Source organism: Crocodylus siamensis, chromosome 4 (assembly GCF_052110815.1).
Source record: "Crocodylus siamensis isolate JL-2025a chromosome 4, ASM5211081v1, whole genome shotgun sequence".
NCBI lineage: Eukaryota > Metazoa > Chordata > Crocodylia > Crocodylidae > Crocodylus > Crocodylus siamensis.
Window position 1 is genome coordinate 57,176,423 of NC_143398.1, and position 21,563 is coordinate 57,197,985.

The following is a 21,563-nucleotide window of genomic DNA, read 5'->3' on the forward strand; positions in this document are numbered from 1 at the left end:
TCTGTGAAAAGTGGTTTGTAAATTCAAACAAGCACTGAACCTCACTAATCTCATCACCAGAAGCACACCTCCTACAGCTGAAAACACACCAAATGGATACAGACCATGCCATAACAAGAAATACAAAACCTGCCAACATATCTCTGGCACCATGAAGACCCCCTGTTACACGCTACCATCCCTACTGTTTTTATTCTGCTGTGCCTTAACACACACACACAAAGTCACACGTCACAAGTTTTGCTTTGAACAGTTTGAGTTGCAGTTTCACAAAAAAAGCCTGCACCTATCTCCTTGAAACTTGACAGGCTTCATGCCCTCAGAAGCAACTACCACACCTGCAATTTTCATCCTAATCAGGCAAGAAATGGTAAAGTTATAGGCATTATAGTGATTCCCCATTATAGCCTATGTCTGAATCACTGAAACAAAGTTGAAACTCCAAAACAGATTCTGCCAAATCAAAACAGAACAGTGATCCAAAACACCAAAATGAAGCACTGTCCTCTGAAATGGGAGAAACCAAAACCAAAATGAAGCATAGATATTTTGCACAGCTCTGGTACTAACTAAATGTACTGCAATTGGTAGGACTGAGCATTAGTACCAGCCCATGCTTTTTAAGTGATGCTAATGCACAGTAGGCTAATTTTACTGAGCATTAGCCTGGGGCGGGGGTTGTGCCATACTAATGCGCAATAGAATTAGTCTACTGCACCACTAGCATCTCATTTAGATGAGCCCACAGGGTATAAAACTTATGCTGTACTGCTCCATTATAGAGTTTACCGTGCAACTAAAGCATACACAGAGTATATCTGGGGCAAAAAGTGAGCCCAGATGAGAGAAAGACTAGAATTTTTATTGATTTTTTAAAATAAATTTTTATGTTGCTAATTAATTTCTTGTGGCTATTGTAAAACCTTCGGAAGATGTCCTACAAGACTAGGACACAGATTTGAATTGCATTCTATGCATTTCAGAAAGAGTAGCTCTCTTTGAAGCCTTCACTTCTTTTGGTCTTTTGATATTCTCATAAATATTATGGCCTGGGAACAAAACTAGTTTTGAGAATTTGAGATTCCATTTAAGTCTCACAATAGATCATGTCTGATAAGATACCAGGTTCCCTTAATTTCTACAGATTACTTATTATTGACTTCTGTGGGAAACAGTCTCTTGGGAAACCCATTACTAGAAAAATTAATGAATTCTGAGACTGCTTGAGTGATAGAATAACAAAGCATGGTAACTTTAGTAAAAGAATGTCTCAGTAGACAGGGTTTAGGTCTTTGATGCAAAGCAGAACGTGGCAATGATCTGTGTCTGGTAAAAAAAAAAGTGGTGGGGGGAAATTAAGGGTAGCTTTAAAATCTTAGATTTTCCAATAACATCCATTTCTTTAAAGTTCCAGTGATTATGATGGCAAATGTGCAAGAAAATGTGGAGAGTTTCCTCATTATTCCCCCTGCCTATCACCTCTACTTTGTCAAAATTGAAACTGAGGCACAAAACTACTCAAAATAAAGTGGCAAAAAATGTTGCATGAAATTTACTGGGAAGTTTCATTCCTTCAGTTCAGGTCCACTCTCCCCTTTTAGCACATTCTGACATACTTTCTTATATTTCATACTCCCTTGTTTTGTGTGTACTACTGTTGATTATTCACAGGGCAACACAGCATTCATCATGAGGAAAGGTACATCTATACAGGATGCTATGGTACCATAGTGACACGTTGCGGCGCCATAGCATCCATTGTCAAAAACCATGGCGACAACGCTACATCTCCATAGCAACACACTCCTTCATTATAGTGTGTTGCTATATGACATAGCGGCCAAAAATGCAGCCGGCATGACCCAGTACAGGCTGTTACTTCCCCATCTTTTCATACTTCCAAAAGGAAGGACTAAATGACAGCACAGTAACAAAGGCACTGTACAGCCATGTGTAGACACACCTGAAGAGTATCACAATCTAGCCCTTTGAGATTGTATTCAGATATTTCACAAAGAGCTAATACTGTGGAAGTGGTAATGAACTGAATTAGAGCTTTACCACTTTCAACATATCAACAGCATGAGGGTGTTAGATGTATTGTGAGTGTGTCTATTGAACATATGAACTGAGAACAACTAGCTAAGAATAGTGTTGGAGATAAAGATGTATGCAGTGGTTCCCATGCTTTAAGCTGAGAAGTATGATCCAAATTCCAGTAATTCTTAATGGGCATTTGATTTGATTTATATGATATTTTGTGTGTTGCTTTTTATAAAAGGTGTCAATTAAAATAATGTATTGCCTGACAGATGTATATACCAGTGAATCTTGTCTGCTGACAACATACATTTCTTAGAGCCCATATTTTAGAGGTTCACTGTTTAGTGTTTTCTATTAGTAAATGAGACATTTTATTATTTCTGAATACTGCTAGCAGTGATTTAGATCATACAATTGCTTTAAATCAAAACCATTGCCACAACAGTTAAAGAGCACTAGCAAAAGAAATATAGTGTCAGTATAAAGAAGTTTTTCTTCCTACTGTTATTTTTTTAAACTTACGTACACCTTTAAGAGCAAATTCTGCCCCTAGTGATGTTAAATGAACCTCATTAATTACATAGTGTCCCAAATGAGGACTTGGAAAGTGTTATTCTGGCTTCCTTGAGGTCCATGGTCTCCAGCCCTTTCTACTGCAAGATAACTTAGGTGGATGTGTCTACACAAGACACTTACTGTGCATTAGTCTAACAACACTGCACATACTGTGCTAACAGCCTACTGTACAGTGTTATTAGGCTAATGGGCAGTAAGCATTGCTAAATAACTATGTACCAGTACTACTGTGCAGTGACTGTAAGTACTATGTATTTAGTTAGTACTTATTAAGGAGGTACTAAACTAAATGTGCAGTATCTAAGGCACATTAATGAATGACTAGACATGCCCAGTGTGTGCAAGCATTCAAAAGAACTAGTAGAAGTTAAGCAGTTGTAATTTAACCCAATAGAAACCAAACCAATAGAACTCAGTACAAGTGTTTATAGGGCTGGCTGTGTGCTCTAAAGCAGTGGTTTTCAACCTATTTTCATTTGTGGACCCCAAAACATTTTAAATGGAGGTGTAGGCCTCTTTGAATTATAAGTGTGGCTATTCACATACTTTTGATTGATTGTAGTCATCTTTCACAGACCCCTTAGACATAGTTTGCAGACCCGCCCAAGGGTCCGTAGACCACAGGTTGAAAACCAGTGGTCTAAAGACAGTGTTGCTGATTACATTTAGCCAAGAGGCCCTGCAACACACATCCCAGCATGCTTTGCAGACTCCCCAGTCTTCCTAGAGACAGATGACAGCACCAGAGGACACATCTACTGTCTTTTCAAGCTTGTCAATGTCTACTCCAGCATCCCAATGTATCTTTACCTCTCTGGCACTAGACAAGACCCAGTTCCAGTGGAGATTGGCTGATTCTGGTGTGAGTTGGGTGCTAGTGGGGCTGTTACTGAGGGCTGGGTTAGGTCAGGCCGGGATGATTCCATTGCTGGGGGTGGGTTTGGGATGTTCAGTTCTGGATGGAAGAGTAGGTCTGGAGACTCCAGGAATGGTAAAAATCAATGCACTTTGAGTAGGTGGGGCAAGGCCTGGCAACCCTGTCCCACCCTATACCCAAAGTGTATTGAACTCTGCTGTTCCTGGAGACTGCTGGCCCATTCATCAGCAGACTGGTCATTCAGGTAGGGTCTCTGCAGTGAGGTTAGGGAGCCCCAGAAACAGTGGGGATAGGTTGGTCTGGGCTAGTGGAGTGGGGAGGGGGCTGACAGAGGGAGGGGCTCAGTCTGTGACTCCGCCAAAGCAGTGGAGTCCAACCAAGTCCCAGGCTGTTTTTCTGAAGGGAAGGGATAGAGCTGGAGTAAGGCATGCTGTGAAGCTTGAGGACAGTGGCGAAGCTTCTATGGGTCTAGATAAGTGCATAAGAACTCATTCAACCAGTGGAAACCCTACCAGGCTAAACTTCTACCTCACTAGATGAGGTCTGAATTTAAATCACAGGCATCATTTTTAATTCACACAAAGCATAGCAAACACTTGTACACTTAGGATGTCTACTATGGGAACTGTGATTCCACTAGTAAAAATGTAATGCATGTACACACCCTTAGATTGGCAAGAGAGGCCAACTGTGAGGAATGATTTGTCCCTGCATATGGTGCATTTGATTTCCATTTGTTTACCATATTCTGGGGAGATGTTAACACTGGTATTTTATGTGAACAAAAATGGTATGGAGAAAGGGAGACAAAAAACATGCAAGTGTGGCAAACAGTGATATATATAAAACAGCCTGTGCTCACTTGTATTGAAATGTATGGCCTAAGCCTTATGAATCAGTCTGGTCCTTACTTAAATGATTGTAAGCATTGCACCAGAAGGCTGGTTGAAAATTTTAGTCTAAAGTATTGATGAGGAATGGAAAGTACTGAAAGGAATGTATACTGTTGGGACAGAATGGGGGGATGTGGCTGAAGGCTGAATGAGAACAACATAGCGGCCTTCAGGATAAGCTTATCAGGAACAGCTTGAGAAAGCACGCTTGGTTCAGCGAGACACCAAGATGAGTCACTGTCAGACTGCCAATGGTGTGTTATGGGGCGGGTCGATCTGTATGTGATTTATCAGTATATAAAGTAGCCTGTGCTTTGTTCTCGTCAAGCATGAGCTGCCCCTTGCTGTTCTCCTGTGGCCATGCAAAATAAAGCGCTTCTGATAGCCAAACAGTGATTCTGTCTGAATTTCCACATCAGTATTTACCAACAGAAAATCAGGTTTCAGTAACATTTTTTTCACAAGGATGTCAGCTTTCCACAGCAAGTGTAAGGTATTCTTCAAAACCTGAATAACTGACACAGAAATGCTATCATAGTGTATCATGGGAGCTTTGGTTTTTGCGGCTTTTGCCACCATTCTCTTACATGGTTTTTGCTTCCCCAGCATGGCAGACAGCATCTCCCACAATGTACTATGATATGTATCCAGTGGCTCAGCAAGAAGGAAGACAGGAAGCATCATGGAAGATGTTCAGTCATCTTAGGGGAATGGAAGCATGAGGAACTCAAACTAGAACCGTTATGAAAAGGGACATACTTAAATAGCGGCTTTACATTTTTTGTGGAAACTGCAAAAATGGCGATCCCCACAATTGCCACAAACAATGGCATTGGCTGCAATTTCCCAGGAAATCAACTCCCAAAAAAGTAATAAAAATAAAATGCTGGTTCCCCCGTAAGAGCCAGTGGTTCTTGCTGCCGCTACAGCCTAGCTTCACAACGTGCCTGGGAGAGGAAGATGCCGGTTGGCTAGGCAGCACAAAGGGCAGCAGCCAAGATGGTGGTTTCCCCCTTGTGCCTCTCTACCAGTCATCAGAGAGTGGGGCTACACAAAGGGCAGCCAGCAGCCAAGATGGTGGAATCCCCCTGGTCCCTCATCCCCAGGGGCCTCCCTGCCAATCAGAACTGAGGGGCAGGGCCACTGCAAAATGACAGTGAAATTGGATACTCAAGCTAAAAACAAGTAGGAAAAATTGCTTTCTCTCATCGTAAGTTAGATAGGTCCATACCTATGAAGTACCAACAAGTATATCCAAATAAAAAAAATTAGTTTCAAATAAACATTTTCATAGATTTCATAGACATTTGGACTGGAAGGGACCCTGGAGGATCATCGAGTCCAGCCGCCTCGTCAAGTCCAGCCCCCACGTTCTTTCTTCTCTCCTCAGCAGCTCCTCTTTCAGTACTGATCCTGGTCTGTTCCTCTTCACTCCACATTTCTACTCTCTCAAAAATGGCCCATAAGTTTGTCTTGTTCAGGTTACTAGTCTCAGTAACTTCAAGTCCATTGCTTAGTTGCCATCTAACCTAGCAGAACAGGTTCCTCAAGGCATTAGCTGCTACAAGTCAGTTGAGAAATCATTCTCATTTTAACACAAGAGTTGTGATTTGAAGTTATATATACACCTTAAGAGTATATATCACAATCTCAAAATGGAATGTATATATTAACATAATAATGGAATATTCATTTTTAGGACCACCCTATTTCCAAATAATTTCTTATACAAATGTTCTTTCTGGCCATATAAATCTTGCATTATCTACTGCTCAGTGGCTGATTTTTAACAGAAATTGAAAGGATTCCCATCAAGCATTGCATAAAGCTCAGTGGTTACTTTCCTTGGAGATGGCCTGACTTCCAGGATGTAGGTGGTCAGACCTAACTATAAGGACTCAGGCTGGGGTCACAGTCAGTTGGAATCCAGATGATGACTGGTCTGTGGGTAGTCAGACCACGTGGCCAGAAACAAATGAAGGTCAGAAAGCCAAAGAGATCACAAAAGGAAACCATAGGTGACTCCATGTGCAGGAGCAGAGAGCCATAGCCAGGGAAAAGCAGTCAGAAGCCAGAAATGGATATGCAGAAATGAGGCAACAGCAGAGACCAGAGTCAATGCAAGATGCTGCTATCAAGGAAGTCTAAAAGCTCACTAGAAAATGTGTTGTGTTGATAGCTTTCCATTGCCTGCACTACTGGCTTAAGAATGAGTTTGCAGTGGGATGAACCTCATACCAATGCAGGAATCAATCACTGGCTGCTAGAAAGATGACTCATTCCCCATCTGGAACAGGAGAGATCCCTCTGGCACCCATGACTACCAGTTGATCTCCTGTGCATTTTCAGGCAGAAATGTTTGGCTGTTAACTGTTTACTGAAAAGTTAAAATTTGTCATGGAAAATTTTAATGACAACTATTTTTGTATTTGTTTTTGTATAATTTCTTCATGGGAAGAGAAATATCCAGCCACCTCTAGTGAATGGGTCTTTTACTAATCCTCTGAACTGGGGTAAATTTCATCCTTATCCTCCAGAAGCAGAATATGGTTTATAGGAGGAATACAGGAGCCTTCATCTCTTTGACCTCCCTAAATTAGAATAACATTTAGGGGTTAAACAGAACATGATACCCCCAAAATAAGAACTTTTGTCTTTTTAAAAAAAATCTCCAGTATTTCCAAACAAAACAAACTTTGGAAGGATGCACATTTGTGAAACTCTAACCCCTTTTGAGTTGCAAAACATATTAGTAATGTGTTTAAACAAAAGTGAAAATTTACTCAGTAAGGGGCAGGGACTGACAACATGGGAGACCGATCCCAAATAGTTGTCCTGCAGGGTGTGGGGAGGAGGAGGAGAGAGTGGGGAAAAAAATCAGAAAACAAAAATTTCCAGGTTTCAAAAATAAATGCAAAATTGCAACAATCTGCTCTTACCAATCTGGACCTGCTTCTACTCAAAGCAATGGCAAAATCCTCACTGATTTCACAAAACAGACCCTTTTTTTAAAAACAAGCCCTTTTAAAAAACAAAACAGAAGTGACACACCCAGACATTTAAAATGTCAGCAGTGATTAAAATATTCAAAGTCCACTTTCCAACTTGAAAATTTGATGGAACTTAGTTGGCTGACTATTTAGCACAGGGACCGTTTCCCAGGAGCTGGCGATATGGAGGGATATTGGGCCAGAACTAGAAAGAGGTCCTGTGGCCAAAGTCAAGACAGACCAGGGTCAAAACCCAGAGCCAGAGACAGGGTAAGATGAGGGATAACCAGGATCAGAAACTAGGAATTAGAGCTGGAGCTTGAATCAGAATCAAGAGCAGATCAGAATCAGATGATGCCACGGAAAGTTGGAGTCAGAGCCAGGAGTCAAAACCAAAGAACCAGTAAGGAAGTGCACAGAGGCTCAGGAGCAAGAACTTTTGCCTTTGCCCAGACAAGGAGATTGAGAACTGGGCCTAGTTGTAAGGGCTACTGGATGAGGTCTGTTGCCTTTCCCTGCCCCCCTGATTGAGGTTGACTAGGTCTGGAGCTTCACTGTGGCCTCATTACAGTGGTCCTCTGGGTCATCTTATAGTAACAAGAACTGACTGAGGTCCTTCTTACATGGCAGTATTGGACAGCTCCTAGAGCTCCTAACACATGGATTGTCCACACATTAAGACCTGTAACTAGTTTTAAGTGCTTGGCAGGCAGCTCAAAGTTGTGCCACTAGTGCAGGATTATCTCTGATCCATATTACCCATTTTGTGTCACACTAAGGTGTAGCCACACTAGGCTACACCTTGGTATAAATTCCCCACCTGCCCCCCCCCACTGGCCCAGATTGGGACCACTGCCCCCCTCCCAGACACACCCCACCCAGGACCCCAGATCCGCAATCACTAACCCCCTCCCTCTCTCGAACTTACTTATGGCTGCCTGTGCTGTCTGTCCTTGAGAGCAGGCAGGGAAGGGTTAACCTGCCTGCCCAGCTGCCACCACTGCTCTCTGGGCCAGGCTCAGCTCTGAGAAGAGCTTCAGCTTGGCAGTGCTGGCAGAGGGGCCAGGATTGCAGGTTAACCCTTCCCTGCCTACTCCCCTGGGATAGACAGTGTGGGAAGCAGGGGGGCAGGAGGGAGGAAGGGTAGGGTAGAAATCTGAGGGGCCTGGAGTGAGTCCAAGGGTGCAGTGGGGAGGAGGTAAGTTCAGAATGGGGGGGTGGGATTCTTACTTTTCAGTCCTCTAGGCCCCTCCTGGCCTCAGTTGTAACTGCTCCAAAGTCAAACTAGCACTAGCACTGATCGATATTTTTGTGTCTCGCAGCATAATGTGTAACAAGGTCCTGTTCTGGCACTTCCATACAGGCAGTCCTCAGGCTTATGACACAATTGGTTCCTGAAAACTGCCTCTTAAGTTGAAACATTTTAACTTGGAACCAATTTTTCCATAGGACACAATGTTATAAATGGGGGATTGGTTCCTGAACCAAGGCCCGATACCCTATTTTCACCAAAAATAACTGAAAATTTTGTACTCAGTCAATTACAGATGAGTAACATAGCTACATGAATGTATTTATATTGTAAATAACAATCATATTGATTGGGAAAGACTTCCTTGAGGTGACTTTGCTGCACTTTTTGAAGGGCTCTTGGTTGGATTTTTTGGATGGTTCCTGGCTGGAGTCTTCTCAGGAGTCTTGGCTGCAGGTTTCTCTGGAGTCTTGTCTGCTTTTTTATAGAAAGTGTCCAAGGAAGTTTGGACAGATATTCTTCCTGGAGAATGGTGGCACAGTGAACTTGTTTGCTGGTCTTGCGTCATGTCAAATCAAATGTTGCAAAGTCAAAACTGCCGTTAGAAAGTTGAAATGGTGTCAATTTATAAACATTGTAAGTGTGAAATGTTGTAACTCAAAACACTGCAAGTCAAGGACTGCCTGTATTCCCTTGTACTCCAGCTCTAAGACTGAAGCCTTCTCCTGTTAATCAGGATCCCAATGTTCTTCCTGCAGATAACTACCCTTAAATGGGTTACTATAAGCCTTTTGCCACCAATTTCCTATCCTGCTTGCCACAGATTCACCCCAAAACCAAGTGCCCTTCAGGGTTCATTAGGTGCCATGCATGGATATTCTCCTAAATTAGATTTAATCCTGTGGTTTTAGTCTCTATTTTTAGCTGGTGGGAAGCTGGGTTCAGTTCTGTCATTTTCATATTTGAATGGATTATAGTATTTGATATCAATGTAATGTTGACAGATCTTTATATTATAATCTCTGTTGTGAGATAGTGATTAACTTAAGTGGCCCTTGACTGTCCACACTTAGAAGACACTATTGCTGAGAATTAGCATTTGATAACATTTTGAATAGTTCCAACCAGCCAAAGATACATTTACACTTTAGACAAAGGGCCACAAGCATAATGCCTGGATAGGAGGAGCATATTCCCAACTGAGGGGAATTTTCAAGAGAGGGATAATGGATTAGCAAAATTCCATGTTTAAAAAGATACACGTATGCTCCTGGTCTTAACTAGATTAAGAAAGATTTCTGCTCTGTAGACATGTACCTGTGGTGGGGGGGCGGGAGTCAAGAAGTTACTAGCAGAATGCAAGCCCCCATAGACATGAAGGGGTGACAAGTTAATGGGCAGGTAGGCATGCCCAAGTGTAAGCATGCCTAGAGAAGTTGGCTGTCTTCAGTCTTTCCACATACAGGGCGGAGAGCTGTCCCTCAGCCAGGGCCGACTGAGAAAAGCAAGTTCTCAGGGGAACTACAGGAGGCTCTGAAGAGTCTGAAGCAAAGGTTGCATTTTAGCTTGGTAAAGTTGGCTAGAGACTGTATCCTTGGATTTAAGGTGCCAAATTAAAAAATATTTTCTTTTGTCTTTGTATCACAGCATGTGGTTACTGATTTCTTAAGTTTGTTCTTCTTTTTTATAATAAATCTTATGTTATCTTTTTTTAATTCTTTGATGTCAATGATCCATATGATTCCAGAGTATTTTGACCATTTAGATTTTCCCATTCCACAGAAAGAGGGATCCATTTTTTCTAAGCACATGACTGAACAGGGGTGTAATCCTTCTACCTGGCAAAATTCCCCCTGCTAAGGACTGGAAAGACTTGAGCAAAACATCTAGGGCTGAGGTACCACAGGCTAAGGCGTTGGCCTCTGGTGCACCTCACCTGGTCAAGCTGCAGATAGCAGCCAGTAGGGTTTGGGGAAAAAGGGCACCTCAAGTTGTAGAAACACCCCAGGAATGTTTCTCAAGGGCACACTCAGGCTGTATCTAGGACCAGAGTCCACCACAGCTATCATTTAGCCAGTAATAATACTCCATCTCAGAATTCAAGAGAGTAGTTCAGTGGGATACATCCTGAAACATAGAATGTTTCCGATACATCAGCCAACTAAATAATATTACTTTGATTCCTTTATTATTGCTAAAGTATTCCTTGTACTAAGCATAAAGAGGTATAACAGCGAGTACTGCAAATACTGAAGTAATGTTACAGAAGATAACTTGTGAAAGTATTATCGAAAAGTATTACTAACATTGAAAGGCATTACTTGATTATTAATATTACATACCTTGGTGGAGTTCAATTTCAAGTTTCCATTTGAACAAGTATGCAATTAACCTTTCCAAGCAATAATATGAAACAATGGTAAGTTCTCAGGATGTAACTGACCTGCATTATACTAAGTCTGGTTTTAATTAAGCACCCACAACTATCTAAATGCCTATGTAATGGTGGAAATTGGGGCTTGGCTCATTTAGTTTATGTTAAGTAGGTCGACAGATAACCTTTATTTGACCCACCTCAAGAGACCCTGGAATAGAGTGCTGTGTGCACACCCACGTGCCGTGTGCAGAGCCCTGGCATGCCGGGTGTACTACCTCTATAAAGGACTCTGGATTGACAGAAACTGGGTGTGTCTGGGTGTGTGTGGGACTGGGAGCATCTGAACTTAGTGTGTAGGGTGCATGTGAGTGGCTGAACTGAGGTGACTGTGAGAGGGCAAGAAGCCAGGGTGCTTGTGGACAGAAAGGAGAGAGAGACGGAGAGACTGAGTGGCTGGTTAACTGAGTGGAGATTCCTGGTACTGGGCCCAGTCACCATGAGAGATCTTCTGTCTGCCACCGGAGCAGGAAGGGTTGGCTCCCCGGGCTTTTCCCTCCGGGTGTGTCTTTCACACCAAGCAGCGGCCCTCTGTTCTGTTTGGTAAGCATTACCCCATTCCCCTCTGGGTATTAAGGTTCTTCTTCTTCTCGGCAGATGTCCAAAGAAGATTAGAAGCCACTGTCTGAGGTGCAGTTGTCTCCAGCCCAACAACCGGAGCCGAACAGAATAAAGTTCCCCTGCCCTTGATAATAAAGTTCAGTCCTCGTATTTTTGTTGTTGTACTTAGGATTTGATAGATAATTAAACTAAGTGTGTAATTGTATACTTAACTGTTCTTCTCAGTAATAAACCATCTTGTTTGTGTACTGTTATCAAGTCTCTTCGTTATTTATTTAATAAAAGCGGTGATTAGATACGCTGTGGGCAAAGAACCACCCCACCTCTCGGCGGGTTAATTGACAGAGAGAGTTGCTGTTTGGGCAGGCTCAGATAATTAAAGACTAAATTGATAATTAACCCACAACTCCTAGATAGTTCCTATTCCTATTAAATTAATGCAGGTTGTGTCCATAAGTTTCACATTAGTCTAAATCTGTTCACTGTTGAAAGTTTTGCTAAGAATAGGGAAAAAAATCATGACTTAGATGATGGATATCCAAACAAAATAATCTACTTTTTCTAGCTGTACTGCTTTAGAGTTCTTTAATATAAGTTGATGGGAAATCTAACAGTTAAATAACAGAATTTCAGGTTTTTTAAACTGTTTAGATTTGGTCTTCCACTCTGGATTCCTTGAAGGCCCTTTGATAATATATTATCCCTCTGATAATAGAGTCTGCAGATCCCCTGGAATCTGTTAAAATGTGCTTGAGTTAGGACATACAAAAACAATGTTTAATTAACAGAGGCTATTTATGGTTTTTCAGTTCTTAGCAACAATAGCAACAGATCAAGACCCAGCAGTGTGGAAGAGAGTAGGGCTGGGGCTGGGGCTGGCAAGCTGGGGCGGAGCATGGGACTGAGCCATGCATCGGGGGGGCTCATGTACACCACTATGTACACCCCCAGGAGGGCATGGGGGGCCATATGCCCCCAGATCTGCACACAGGGTGCAGGAGGGCTGTGGCCGGCACTGGGCTCTTTCTGGCAGGGGGCTGGGCTGGCCTGCATTAAGGATGAATAGTGGCAGTGCTGGGAGGGGGAGCTGGGGGACTAACTACCGCAAATTCTGGAGTGGCTGCAGTGCCCCCTCCTTCCCTTATCCCTGTTACCATAGGCCCCAGTGGTGAGAGAGGGAGTGGGGATGGGGATGGGGATGGGGATGGGGATGGGGCAGGTGCTTCACAGTCAGGGTGGAACACAGGACAGAGTCACAAGCAGCTCATCTGGGGGGCGTGGGGGTGACAGGTCCCACCACTGCCTGCACCCTGGGAGGGCATGGGGGAGTGCATACCGCTAGATCTATGCATGGGGTAGGGCAGGCTGAGGCAGGCTCTTCCCAATGGGAGGCTGAGCCAGGCTGCACTTGGGGTGTGTGGCAGCGGCCCTGGAAGGGGTCTACAGGAGGAACTACAGCCATTCCAAAATTTGTGCCCCCCCAACCCCCTCCTCAGCGCAGCCTGGCCCAACATCCCCACTGGGAACAGCCCAGCACTGCCCTGCCCCCAGCCCACAGTGGCCTGCAGCCCTCCCTACCCTGCACATCTCAGTCCCACACCCCACCCTGCCTGGGTAGTCCCAGCCCCACGCCCTCACCCGTGCCTCTTTCCTGACAACAAACTTACTAGCCAGACCCAGATGCTCTCCATGTGGCTGGGCTGCACTCCTGGCTGCCTGCGTGCTGCAAACAATGATTCCATGCTACATTTCAGTTAACAATGATTTCTTTGCCCTTATTAAAAAATGCCCCTTTTAAATTAAAAGAGTGCATTGAAAGTTACTTTTTCTGCTCTCCAAAGCTAAGATATTTTCAATGTTAAGCATAATTTTTTCCCTGTATTTAGTCAATAATATTATATATAGAAGAATTTTTCTTTTAAAAATTGATATTTTGGACCTCCAAAACATCTAGTATTCATGTACAGTACTTTGTGCTCATATAGAATCTTACATTTATGGTCACCATTTTTAAGGGTTTTCAAATATAACTCCAGTTCTGGAGGTGGAATTAATTGAATGGGAATATTAGCATCTAAATGTCTCAGATTTGTGGGTGTGATATGTTAACGATGTGCCTCATTTCCTACTGTTTTACACCTAGTATATCTACACCTTTGCAGAGTGGCTATAAAAGTGTACCAGTCAGACCTAAAAATGAGAATGACTGTACTAGGTGCAAGTGGCAGGTAACTGCATCCACACCTGTACAATATGTGGTGGTTGTTGAAAAAAAAACCAAACAAAAAACAAACAAAAACAAACACCCACAATCAGTCTCCTAGTGCTATAAGTCAGTGATCCAGATTCTGCGTTGCAGTTTATCCTCAGTAATGACTTAATAAAGGGAAATACATTCAAATTCTTATTGTTATTTGATCCTAGCATTTAGTAATTTACTAATGCCAAACCACAGCAGCCTTTTGCCTGTATAATACAAAGAATAAATCTACATATTTTACGTATGTCTTTACACCATACCTGTTTTGAAGTGATTTGAAATGCGATCTTTGCAATAACCCTTTCTTATTCCATTCATGGTTGTGGTATCTGCTTAAAGCAACAAATACAGGACCTGATTCCGCAAATATCTGCTATAATGAGCACTGACTTCAAAAAACTTTTGAACTATTTACAGCAATAAACACTACATCTGGCAGTAAGTGTATGCAGGCTTGGGACCACAGTTGTTAAAATAATGTATTGAGGCGTTGTAGCAAAAGGCATACCCTGACAGGAAACTGCTGAAAAAACTGCAATTCTTTTTATAGGACTATTGATTTTCTATGCTGTTTGTAGATAGGAATGAAACATTCACAGCCAAAATTTTAATTTTAGCTATCTCAGAAGTAAAGGCAAGACATTTTTGTAGGAATCTACAAGGCACAGAGAATTCTATGTATCCCACAAGAGAAAGACTTAAAGGTATTAAAGAACAAATTAATTTTGTTGTACTTCTACCCACCCAAACCCTCTCATGATGGGACATTCACAGCTGTGTAGAATTGAGTTTATATGACACTCGAATTTCAAAAATAGATCTGACACACCAACTTCCACAGCAAGTATCCTTATTAAGGTCTAATATATACAGGACAATCTTTTGCTGAATCAAACATCAGGAGAGAGAGAGGGAGAGAGAGAGGGAGAGAGAGAGAGCCAACTGTAACATTATCTCACCATATTTCATGTTGTAGTACAATTTTTTCATTCAGGTTTTATTCACTAAGGGCTCCAGATTTGTCCACATTGAGTCTATAAGAAAAGATTTTCAGGTTTCCTGGTTTTCTGTGTGTGGCTAAGATTAAAGGGAAGAATCAGATGAAGTTGGAATATACTAGTCAATGGATGATATGGATGTAGGTATTGCAAGAAATGAAATTTTGCCAGGTAGAAGTTATAAATATCTTTCAGAGAGACTGGGCGTATGTAAACCAACAAAATAAAACAAACGCCTTCCACCCTAAATATTCACTAAAACTAAACTAAAACGAATGTTTTTTTATGATGTTTGAAAATATCTTACAGATATTCTTTATTTGCGTGTTCTCTATGGCCACAGTATGAGACACTTACTGTGCAGTCATTTACTACTTGTATAAACAAGTACTAAATGACTGTGCAGTTACCAGAGTTAGTGCACAGCAGCATCATCAAATGACTTTTAAGTGACATTTACTGCACAGTCGCTCATTACTACTGCACAGTCAGCACTTCATGTAGACATGGCCTGTGTTCCTAGAAGAGAATCAAAAGACAGGCTATCTGCACAGAAGTTCTAGCAATGGCAGGAATATTGGGAAGCTTAAAATATGCCTGTTTTGTTAGATTTCCAAGCCAGTTATGCTAACTGAATACATTTAATTATTTAAATAATATATGAACTAGTAATCTGACAAGTATGCCTTATTGAATACATTATATATCAGGCGCTGGGCTGAAGTATCACTTAGAAATTCAATGAATATGGGAACTGTGGCAGGGCATTGTTGGTGCCTGCCACTTTAAGGGCTGAGCCAAACAGTCAGCAGGTGCTTGATTAAGGGGGCCATTTTAGAACTCTGGCTGCCTATATAAACAGAGCAGTTCCCTGCTGGCAGGCTAGGCAGAAACATTGCCTGGCTGAGAGGCTGTATACAACATCCTGGCAGTAAGGGCAGGAGCTTAAGGGGATAGTCTGGAGGCTTCTCGTCCTGGGCATGACCTAAAACTGCACCCTGCCAGGAGTGGGTGGCCTGGTGAGGCTCTCAGTGGTGCAGGAGCCCCCAGAAAATGCCAAGCCAGTTACCATCCTGATGAAAAGTGGGTTAGGGTGCCTTAATAACTCCAGCTCCCACAACCGGGCCAAGAAGGCAGACCCACGTTAGAGCGGGCATGCCTGAGAGGGGGAAGAGTTCAGGGAACTAGGCACCCCAGGATGAGAGCAGAGTAGGCCCCCTGGTTGGAAGGATTTGGTTGGGGTATGGACTGGAGGATTCTGGGGCCCAGTGCAGGGCCAATGACAGACCAGCCCCAAGAAAGCCCCCTGTTACAGGGACCTAGAACCGTAAAGCGGAACATGTTTGTAATGTATTGATAAAACTCATTACATGATAAGCAACAGGAAGGAGCTTCAGTTCAGGAGAGTGAGTGGATGAGGTATGGATTTACTAAATAGAGAAGCAAAATGTAGATGAGATAGCTGTGATTCTCCATCTCCTTACTCCCACTATCTATGAAGTGGTCTTTGACATAATGGGCATGTTATTATACAAGACAATGCGCAGAAGACTAATACTACTGAATTAGTGCAGTGGGCAAAGCCTGTGCTAATGCCCAGTAGATTTAGTCTCATGTGCAGTAGTGTTAGAAATATTATTGAAAATGCATTATCAATAGTGTTGTTAGAACAGCACAGCTGCCAGCTCTCCCTGGTGGGAGGAGGAGGTTGGAGGAGAAGCTACTAAGGGCTCTTTGTATTAAGGTATCACTCTCTCTCTCTGTTTTGCAAATTTACTATCTCTTTGTTACAGTAAAGCATATACTCCTTAGCGTTCTCATGCAGATACGAGTAAATTGCAATTTTTAATGGTCCTGTCCTTGGGGCAGAGAAGGTTTGAACTTTTGGTAACCTAAAGTACTTTCTGGGCAGGCGTAATTAGCTAATGCATATAAGCCTATCCGCCCCGCATACTTAAGTAGTTAATTATAATGCACATGTGACGGATGACGTGACGTCATTTCATATATGTTTGTATGAACCGGAAATGAGTTGTAAGAGTTCCTGCTTCTGCACACGTGCTCAGGAGAGAGGGGATAAAGCCTGCTGAGAAGTTGTCCCCGCGGGCAGAGTGTGGTCTTTTGTCTTCGCTCTGACCCTATTTGCAAATATATACCTTTTGTGTTGCTAATGGAGTGTGTCTGAGACTGAGAGTTCTTCGCCTCCCGAGAAATGAACCGCAGCCATTTCTGCAACAGTAGTGTCACTAAAAAAACAGTTCATATGCTTGAATGTGCACTAGCACGAATTACAGCACATTAGGTTAGTACCTGTCATTACAGTGCTCCCCAGTCATTGCACCCAGCTCCTGCATCTTCTCCCAGGGCTGCCAGCACTGCCTGCCTTGCCCCTGAAGGGGGGGCAGGCAGAGGAGCAGCCGGATGAGACGCAGCTTCTCCCAGGGCTGCCAGCTCAAGCCAGGGCTCATCTGGCTGCTCCCCCAGCTGCTCCCACTGGCACTGCCTGCCTGTATAGTCTATGGCCAAATAAGATTTGATGCCAAATACCTCAGATTCAAATTCAACCAAATCTAATCAGGACAGTCATTCAAATCACCGAATCAAAAGTGAGTACTTTCTGCTTTGCACAGGCCTACTACTCAGTACCCCCCTGGTGCAGCCCTTCAAGCCTCCCTCAGAGACCCTACTCTGCACCCCACACGTAGTCCTTCAAGTGCCCCTTTTTGCACTCTACTCTGCACAGGCCCTACCCACCTTTCAGTGGGAGGGGTATCCAGTCTGGCATTTCTTGGGAGCTGTCCCGCCATGGACAGCCCTGTCAGAGCCCCAGCAGGGTGCAGTTTCAGGTGATTCCCAGAACCAAGAGCCTCCAAACCATCCCCATAGCTTCTTCCCTTATCTCTAAGATGTTCCTGAGCCATAGCTCAGTCAGCTGATGTTTCTCTCTTGGCAGCTGGCTGCAAACTGTTGCCTCACCCTATAAGAACTGGGTCCTAAAATGGCTGCCCTAATCGGGCACCTGCTGGTTGCCTGCCTCCAGCCCTTAAAGTGGGAAGCACCCAAAGGTGTACAGCCACATACCTTCCCGCTTAAGATAAAAACCATGGGGGACTGCAGTGCTCGCCCATCAGGCTAATATACATTTCCCAGCCAATGCACCACAGGTAACTCCACCAGGCCACCCTTCCCTAGCAGGATGCAGTTTCAGGTCATGCCCAGGACCAATGAAGCCTCATCCTTCTCCATAGCCTCAGCCTTACCTCCAGGATGTTCCGGGAGCCAGAGCTCAGCAGATGTTTCTTCTTGGAGATGTTTCTTCCATGCTGGCTGATCTCAAACTGCTCCCCCTGCCACAGGGAGTTGACCTTTAAGTGGTCGCCCTCATCAGGCACCTGCCATCTCCTGCTTGAGCCCTTAAAGTGACAGAGTACTAAAGCTGCTCCATCACATTAAGCCTTTAAACAAGTGCTAAATATTCATTTCATAGCAAACTTATGACTTTTACATGAGGACTATCTCCAGGTCTTATTAAGAAGCATATGTTTACCTACCATCAGCTTGCTCTATAGAGATAATATGAGCATTTTGCAATCCTTCAGGATCCCAGAATGCACCACTCCCAGCTCAGCTGTCTTTGGATGCTGTTGGAAATACGTGAAAAATGTACTCCACCACAGCATGCTGAAATGCCAGCTTGCTGGCCCTCTAGTGCCAGAGCATGAGCTGTGCATTTTAGTGTTTGAAGTAAACATGATTGTGTGCCTGCTCAGAACATATTCTAACTTTCATATCATATAATGTTCCACAGATTTAATACATACTAAGTGTCCTTTAATATTAAAGGTCTTCAAGGTTGTCAAAATACTAATACCCCTTATTGAATAAGATCCCTAGACCTCTGCTGGAGTACCACTTGTACTAAGTGGCAGGAAAAAAGCCTGTTGTGTTATTCTGGAGTTCATCTTGTGGCTAAACAAAGTTCTTCTGAAGCCTACCCTCCAGGCCCCAAGAGTTCTTTACAGCTTCACCTGCAGTTTTGTGGTAGTATTTCACCATATCCATAATTAAAAAAGCCTGATTCAAGCATTTGGAAAGGAGATACACAATGTAAGCCTACAACTCATCTACTAAACACCAAAGGGGGCTGCCACATGATAGTAACAAACTCCCAAATCCTCTGGATTTTTTGGCATCTAATAATAGGGGCGGTACAATAAAAGAAAATGAAGGAAGGAAACTATTTGAGTGTTGGGAAAAAGCGTAGGCCTTGTGTCACTTTCACAGGGCAAATTCTTTATCCCACACCATTAATACACAGATAGTTGGGTTGATAAAGACTTAAATACATAGTACATCTGCTATAGAACAATGGTTGCTCTTCATTTATCTTTGCTATGGGTATCAACAAAGTTTAAAAGAGGAGTTCACACTCTTCCTACACTTCAACCTCTCACCCCAGTTCCTGTGTCTAGCATTTTCCTTCCCCCTGCTGTGTTTCAGTTAGAAAAGCTATTCTAAAGTATGGCTTTGTTTAAACTACAGAGACATGGCAGATTTCGTATCTTTTAGAAAGAATGACAGTGTCTCAAAGTAGCCCTCAAGGCACTATGGATTCTGAAAAGAAAAAGGAAGAGAAAAGAGGAAACATGAACACTTGAAGAAAACACTCAGGTATTTTATAAAGAACAATATTAGAAAACTTGAAGAAAGTAAAAGTTTATTTTATATCTAAAGCAGCTGTGTGGATTAGTAACTGAATATAAAACAGTTTTTGTATAAATTAGTTTAATAAACTAATTTGTTAAAATTGAGTTCCAATTATTTTTAAATGTTTTAATCAACTCTTTTATTAATAGTTCCTAGAACATACATTCTAATAGGCTAATAAATAAAACTAACAGCATAAAATAAAAATATAATCATGTTGAACAGATCTAATATCTTCATGGAATTACTCGTACAATAACTTGTTTCAATACAGAAAATTATTACTACTGACTTTGACTTACATTTTCCTTGCCAAATGCTGCTCAGTTTTGCTGCTGCAAATCCTGTGCAATTTACTGAAGTAATATAAATTTTCTTTGTAGTGAGAAATCGAGACACACACACGTACAGAAGACTCAGTGGGCCATATGCTGAAGTCACTGGATTTTTTAAATTGGGATCAGGCTACGTGAATAAATGGAGTGAACATCTAATCCATCTTGGATTAAATGAGACTATGATCTCTATAACTACCTTTAAAACATCTGCTGTAATCATTTATATTTATTTGTATTATTTGGACGTATTTTCTGTGTCTTTCTACTGGGGAATATATCTATACATATACATTTTCAGAGGTGTAACAGAAACTGGGTACCCAGCTTGGGAACATATAGGGGCAGCAGTGACTTCCAGCTGCCAGTGCTTCTGGCATGGACTTGCAGCTGCTAATATTTTTCCACCCTCCCTTAAGTCAAGACCAGGAGCGCTGCTCTGGTTGCCCTGCCTTAGTTATACTACTACTAATTTGGGGATGGGGGATTAGTTCTCTTTCTATCACTCCTTTGTTCATTTCTTTTTCACCATTTCATTTCTCTTGCTAAACCTCATATAAAACTTTTTTGATTTTTGTCTGTTCCCTTTAGTTTGTTTCCCTGCTTTTTTTTTCTGCCATGCCCTTATAATGTCCTTTTCAGGTATATTTCCTGTATTGATGCTTCAGGGATGATGTTGCAAATAGTTTCTTCAGAGGCTACATCATTATTCCCCAAAATGCTGTTTTGAAGTGGACAGTCCAAGGAGAAAAATAGGTGGAGAGAGGTGAAAGCAAAATAACAAAATATTCCCCCTGGCTAGGGACAGACATTACACATAAACTGGTTTAAGTGATCAGAAACTGGTTTAAATCTGTAATAGAACAGATGTTCAGTGCACATAAACCAGTTTGAAAATGTCTGAAACCAGTTTGAGATAAACCTGGTTGAATGTAGTATCAGACTTAACAGATTTGGGTCAAGCTGGTTTGTGCAATGTCTGTCCCAGACCCCTTGCTGGTTTAAGATAAACCAGACACTCCCAGCATCCCCTCTGGGCTGGGTGGGGCTCTCTGCTCCACAGCAGAGCTGGCCCCTCCCCTCTGCTCTTGGGCTGGAGCTCTGGCAGAAACTGCAGACAGAGCAGGATCTGTCAGGCTTCCACCTGCGCTCCCCCCGCCCTTTTTCTCCCCTCCCCCCTCCCCCCCCACCCTCACTGCTTGCTGCTTAGGCAGGAAACCTCCCCTCTTTCAAATCTACCACAGCACGGTCCCCACCCCGACAGACCCTGGGCATCTGGTATGCTAGCTAATGCTGAGAGGTGTCTGTGTCTCCCTCCAATTTCACTGGGACAGGCAGACAGAACAGTGACCACTTTGGGCTAATTGGAACTAATCAATAGGTCAGATGGTAAACTATCTAAGAAGAATTTAAACTAATCAAGGGAGCCTCTTGTTTTGCTAATGAAGTGTTAGACACTGTTATCAGCCCCCTGCTGGCTTGCTCGCCTGTCAGTTTGCTGCAGACAATATAAAGAGGCAGGGAGAGGGAGATTGAAAAGCTCCGTATCATCAATGGATGCATGCACTGAACACCCCAGCTTTGTCTCAGAGTGCTAGGCCTGAGCTGGGGTCTGGCAATACTCCTGGCCCTTGAGC

At 42.8% G+C, this 21,563-nt stretch overlaps 1 long non-coding RNA gene across 1 annotated transcript; it reads right to left on the reverse strand.

Moving 5' to 3' along the window:
- Positions 1–8,945: 8,945 nt before the first annotated feature.
- On the reverse strand, positions 8,946–20,769 carry LOC149865745 (uncharacterized). The gene is made up of 3 exons (XR_016441763.1): positions 19,894–20,769; positions 18,145–19,498; positions 8,946–9,226 (listed from the first exon to the last, which is right to left on the reverse strand). It is a non-coding gene; the product is annotated as an uncharacterized LOC149865745 (long non-coding RNA).
- Positions 20,770–21,563: the final 794 nt, after the last annotated feature.